This window comes from Sinocyclocheilus rhinocerous, unplaced genomic scaffold (assembly GCF_001515625.1).
Source record: "Sinocyclocheilus rhinocerous isolate Xijiao unplaced genomic scaffold, SAMN03320098_v1.1 scaffold1374, whole genome shotgun sequence".
NCBI classification, from domain to species: Eukaryota; Metazoa; Chordata; class Actinopteri; order Cypriniformes; family Cyprinidae; genus Sinocyclocheilus; species Sinocyclocheilus rhinocerous.
In genome coordinates, this window is record NW_015643932.1 from 342,103 (window position 1) to 348,762 (window position 6,660).

Consider the following 6,660-nt stretch of genomic DNA (forward strand, 5'->3'; position numbering starts at 1 on the left):
ATGAAATAATACTCTAAATAAGAAACTAAAACTGCCAGCAGGTGGCGGTAAATGTCTTCATTCGATTCGTTCAAACGGCTGATTCATTCAGGAATTCAGTAAACAGCTCTCTCTATAAATGGGTCTTTGAATCATTGGTTCACATGATTCGTTCAAAACGCGGGTTCATTCAGAAACTAAACACTGCTGTGTTGCTCGGAGACGCACAACAGTTCTGCTGTGGCTTTATAGGTAATATTTTTGTTGGCAAAACTGAGCAAAAACAGACAATATTGTGTTTAAAATAAATATAACACAATATTAACTTCTTATTTACTGAACTATTGTATAAAATCACATTTGCACTCGTTATATTCAGGACAAAAACTGCACTCGTGTGATATCGCTTATCATGTGAAACTCATGCAGGGGCTTTTTTTTTTTTTTGCACCAATATCTTGAATTTTAGGGCATAACTTCATTTATGGAGTTGTTACCCTGCATCATATTTGTCAGTCAAGTGTATGAAATGTATGACGTACAGGTATGGGGGCGGGGCCAGTCAGTTAACTGCTTTAAAATATTTTAATCGAAAATAATATTTTAATCAATTAAGTTAATGCATTAAACTGACAGCCCTAATATATATATACATACATACATACATACATTATTGCTCTTTTGTTGGTTTTGATTGCTTCTATTGTCCTCATTTGTAAGTCGCTTTGGATAAAAGTGTCTGCTAAATGACTAAATGTAAATGTAGATAATTCTGCCTTTTTCCTGCAAATGCGAGAAAAAAGTCAGAATTATGATTACCTTTTTATTTTGTGGTGGAAATAGAGCCACCACAACTGCACGATGTAAACTAGGAATTGCAAGAAATCTAGAATTCTGAGTTTACATCTTTATATCTCACATAATTGTGAGATAAAAAATTTGCAACCATATTTTTTATTCCATGGTGAAAATAGGCTTCATTAGGTTAGTTTATAATATTTATAATTTAGCAGTATATAAAAATGCATGCATGTTGACGAGTTCTTGCCTGTGTGATGTAAGGACCACTGCCCTGCCAACCTGAATCACACTCATGATGGAGTTCCAGAGGAACCTCCGAGAGTGAGGATCCATTCCTGTGGTTGGCTCATCCTGGCACAGGGGGGAAAAAACATACTTGTAACAATCCTTATCTTATTCTGAAATAAATCGCACAGAAAAGCTCTTACCAGGAGCAGAAGAGCTGGACAGCCAAACATTGCAATAGCTGTTGAGAGTTTACGCTTGTTTCCACCACTGTATGTGCCGGCAGTGCAGCCTGCATACCCAAATAAACCCAGTTTCTGAATTCCCCATTCAGCCACCTGCATCAATGAGAGATAGAGGTCTATGTCAGAAATCCTCAGAGAGAAAGAAATAAGAAGAGATAAGAAAGTGGAATATGGTCTCACTCTGCTGAACTCGGATTCCGGGACTCCTCTGAGCCGAGCATATAATTGCAGATGTTCTCTTCCTGTTAGAAGATCATCTATGGCATCAAACTGAGGGCAGTAGCCCATGTTCTGGTGCACGTCCAGAATGTTGGTAAGAATGCTGGAGCATCACAAGAAATGCAACCAAGTTAATGACAAAATCAAAATGAATTGAAGTCAAAATTAGTGTGTAAAGTGTGTAATTTGCCACATCACTAGAGGCACCAAACAAAAGAGTAAAAATAACAATGGTTTCCTAACAGTTTTCATAAAAATTGGTGTTGCTCGGGTGTCGCTGTGTAGTTACTAGGGAGGTATGGGTGGATAGGGTATTGCTATGCAGTTGCTAGGGTCTTCTAGGTGGCTGCTAGTGTAAAAATAACAATTGTTTCAAACAGTTCGCTAAACAGTTTTACTGCCCCTTTAACCCCATCCACTTTTAATAATGTCCATTCAAACAGGTCCCACCCCCAACTTAAAGTGCAACAGTCATGTTCAGGAGGTAAAAATCCCATTCATTTTCTCCTAAGTGGAATTGATTTTTAATGACAACGTTGCTAAGAGGTTGTTAATTGATGGTATATGCTTTTGTTGAAGCCATCATCCTACATTATTTCAACTTATTTCTTAAATAATCATGTCTAACAGCTGAATTCCTAAGGAAAAACTACATTACCCATGATTCTGCTGAAATCGCACCAAAGAACCTCTGTATCACCCACCCACTCCCATGAATCTCTCAGACTCAGTTTCTCTACATGGTCAAACTACTTTGTCTGATTTTCAATTATTTTTTGATGCAAATCAAAGTTTTTAATGTTGTGATTAACCTTGTTGCTGGTTAATTTGGTTCATGGCTTATAACTCTTAAACAAAGACCTTTTCGAAATCCCCATGGTAAAAATTATGAATGGAAAAATGCTTCCAGAACCAAGGCCAAGTGGATGGGCACTGTTGCACTCTGCTGGTTGAACCATAAGTTTAACCAAACTGAGAAATGTTTTTAAAGCACCACAGTACACACTCTTTAGTTCTATCTATAATTAGCTAAAATGTTTGTTAGCCAGATAGCTAACTGAGTAGCTAGCACTGCTGTCTGTGCAAACTACCAAGATAGCAAACACCCGTTGAGAGGAGAATCTTCACTAAAGATCTATCATAACCATAACAGTGTTGTGTTACAAACCTGTAACCAGTCACAACCGCTTCCCCTGAAGTGGCATCTATGTCTCCTGTCAGCATTTTGAATGTGGTAGTTTTCCCAGCACCATTCACATCCAGAAGTCCAAAGCACTGTGGGGGAAAAAAAGTTTATGCAAAGCTCATGGTGATCTTAACACAACCAAATGTCTCAAATGTCTCTACTGATTACCTCTCCTGGTAACACTCCTACACATATCCTGTCCACCGCTGGCCTAATCGTTCCAGTATACGTCTATAGAGATAAAAACACACTCATGATCTCTATTGTGTGAAACATTACCCATCATGCACCAGTATAAAGTGGACAGACTTGCCTTTGATAGGTCTTTTATCTGGAGGATGTCACTTGAACTTCCTCCTTTGTAAACCTTCTCTCTCTCTTTGGCCACATTCACATCTTCATCAGTTATTGGCGGCTTCTTAAAATCTGATATCCTGTAGAAAGAGTCAGCATATATGTATATGGATATGCAATATTTCCACTGGAGTGACTCTTTTGAATGTATTTCTTCTAACCAGTGATCCAGGAAGAATCGGTACTGTATCAGAACGTTTAGGATGAAATAGACAAACCCCTCTATCGCCATGAACGTCACATTCTTTCCCACAAAGTCCCAGCTGAAGGGATCCTAACTGAAGTCCTCACCTGAGACACACATTAGATGTGCATGAACCTCACAAAAAGTACACCAACATTTACATCTTTAGAATCAACTATAAATTATGAAAATTATTTCGTTATGCGGCTTTGCAATTATGTGCAGTTGTGTTCTTATGCGGTTATTAGGGTGTTCTGGGTGGTTGCTAGGGTATTCTGGGTGGTTGTTTGTGTGTTGCCAAGCAGTTTATATTGTGCTCTGAGTGGTTACTAGGGCGTTGCTATGCAGTTGCTGTTCTGGATAGTTACTAGTGTGTTGCTTTTCAAAGCTAGATTATTCTGAGTGGTTGCCAGGGTGTTGCTAGGGTATTCTGGGTGGTTATCAGGGTGTTGCCAAGCAGTTTCTATCCTGCTCTGAGTGGTTGCTAGGGCATTGCTGTGCAGTTGCTATTCTGGATAGTTGCTAGTGTGTTGCTTTTCAAAACTAGAGTGTTATGGGTGGTTGCCAGGGTGTTGCTAGGGTTTTCTGGATGGTTATTAGGGTGTTACAAAGCAGTTTCTACTGTGCTTTGAGTGGTTGCTAGGACATCGCTATGCAGTTGCTTTTCTGGGGTGCGTTTCCCAACTATGGTCGCAAGTTCCGTTGTTACCAACATAATTCAACGATTCGGTGTTTCTCGAAACCATAGTTCAAACGAACATTCGCAACAAACAGCATCGCAAACTTAAGTGGTTGGAACTACAACTCTCAACCTGTGGTTAGAGCGTAGTTTCTTCTTAGTAAGACATATGGGCTTAAATAAATTATGCTCTTGGGCACAATAAGCAAGCTGACATCCAGTACAAACTATATATTCCATTGTATCTAAATATAACTGCATTTTAATCAATGTATTTTAGCGCGTCCTCAATAAGCGCCGTTTTTGAAGAGTGCGCATTTGCACAAATGTCAAAGGGAAGTTTAGATGATATTCTGGGTGGTTGCTAGTGTACTGTCAAACAGTTTCCCGGGTGTTCTGGGTGGTTACTAGGGTGTTCCTAGGGAATTTTGGGTTGGTGCTAGAGTGTTCTGCCTGGCTGCTAGGACATTGCTATGCAGCTGCTAGGGTGTTCTGGGTGGATGTTAATGTGCTGCTATGCAAATGACTTCTAAAATATAAGTCTGTTTTATCACTCATCCAATATCTTAGAGAAGTCTCTAATTAGTTAAAGAGACATCTCAAGTTAGTCCTTGTAGACTTTAAGCAGTTTTGAAGATCAGTTTGAGCCCGAGTCTGATCCATTTGGTTATCAAAAATAATTGCGGCTTTGAATTGCCATCAGATGCAATGTGAATCTTTTATGAAGACATGGTTGATAAATCTAAGGTGTTATATTTCCATCATGTTGACACATAGATTAAAGCTCAGTGACTTTTATAGAGGCCATATCACTGGGTCCAGACCTTGCCAGGGGTCAGGCTAGGGTTGCTTGTGGCAGAATCAATGCGACCAATTGAAATGTGAGGTGGGGACAAGAGCAGGACTCACCAAAGCGTGCATACACGTCCATCACGGCCCGGTTCATCGCCATGTCAATGAGCCCACGGCCCAAACAGAAGTGAGGAAAGACAAGTAGAGCTTTCTTCAGCACCTGGTTACACTTATACAGAGTCTGCAAAAGTAGAGACAGATGGAGGATGAAATGTCAGCTTTACACTTGAACTTTTGGCCTGAAAGACTAATGCATTTAGAAACATGATTGAAATTCTAATGATGATATTAGTGGAAACTGGGGAAAATTTACACTACAATAAAGTCAAGGCTGGGATGTTTTACCTCTGTACTATCAAACAGGTCTAATATAAATGTGATGGCACTGCTGTTGATGCCAATGAAGAGGTTGATGCAGGACAGAGAGACGTACACTGTGCTGGGCACGTTAAATACATATGACATCGGATACATCATGGGAGTCACCGACCAACTATTTCATAGGAAAAAGGCAGATTAGGATATTTTAAAATATTCATACAGGTCAGATTTATAGAGACTACATTTTTATCTTCAGATACATTTTCCACTTCTTTCTTTGAATGCATGAATAATTCTGATTCTGTCAAGATATGCTTTCTTTTCAGAAACAAAAAGACTTTAATCTTCAGAATAAGGGATTTGTGCTGGAGTGTCTGGTTTGGATTCACACTGAGCTGAGGAGAGTCTGAGAGACATTTGGCTCTCAATTGCACTGCTGATGTGATCGAGGGCCAAGTATCTACTCTGGGAAATGGCAGCGTGAATAAGACACTGACAAATCACCCTTCAAACCTTTAAGTGGGGTCTACTTACGACCCTTCATCTCTCAGGACAGTATGTACTGTTAAAGCTACTGAGGGTGACCTTTTTACATAGAGTACTTTTGGATCGTGACCCACGTATCTAATAAGACAGACCTAGAAGTGCTGTTCTGCTAAAAGAAATGTAAAAGGATCAATGAAAGATTACATATATTTTTCCATTACCCATAAAGCATCAGCAGAGCTATCAGGGCTTGCAAGTTGCCAGGAGAGGTGTAGCATTTTTGGTCAAATGCAATAAAAATCCCCACAACCATCGCTGCGCTGACAGCGTAGTTTATCTGAAAAGACAGGACAACAGCAAAACTGAATTATAAGACCATTTCAAGGAACATAAGACAATGCTATGGAATAAATATTTATTCTATATTTATTAGGCACTATAAATGCACTTACTGGTGAAGACAACATGCTTCTGCTTTATTAGTATTTAATTTATTATTATTATTATTTATCCAGACCAGGGCTCAACAATAAAAATGTAGTTGCAAATTGTGCCGATTTATCACCAAGAAAATGTTTTCTAGCTGGCTAACAGAGGTTTTTTTTTTAATTGCAAAAATGATTTGTGATAGTCTGAAAGCATAAGCAAGAAAACAAAGCAATCAATAATGTTTTGCATAGTATTTTTTTGTAAAGTGTGTTTATAAATTTATGGCATTACATTTATAGTGGTATAATTTCCAGCTTGTTGCATATTTTCTTTTTGTTAAGAAAAAAAATTAAATAATTTAATTGAATGAACAAAAGTATTAAATAGTAAAATGGTAAAGAACCATGTTTAAATGTTTAATGAGGAATGTGTGTATATATATATATATATATATATATATATAAAGAAAAAAAATTAATTGAATGAACAAAAGTATTAAATAGTAAAATGGTAAAGAACCATGTTTAAATGTTTTAAATGTTTAAATTTCATTTAAGTTTTAATTATTTATTTATTTTTATTCCTTGTGCCAGTGACAATGTTGGTTGTAGAGTCTTTATAGTCTTTATATCCCAGAAGAAGTTAGCAATCCAGTACACCAGAGGACTGACCCCACTCACAAACTGCAGGAACTGCAGGT

The 6,660-nt window shown here is 38.0% G+C and overlaps 1 pseudogene; it reads right to left on the reverse strand.

Moving 5' to 3' along the window:
- LOC107757708 (retinal-specific ATP-binding cassette transporter-like) overlaps positions 1-6,660 on the reverse strand; it is a 40,461-nt pseudogene that overhangs the window by 2,724 nt on the left and 31,077 nt on the right.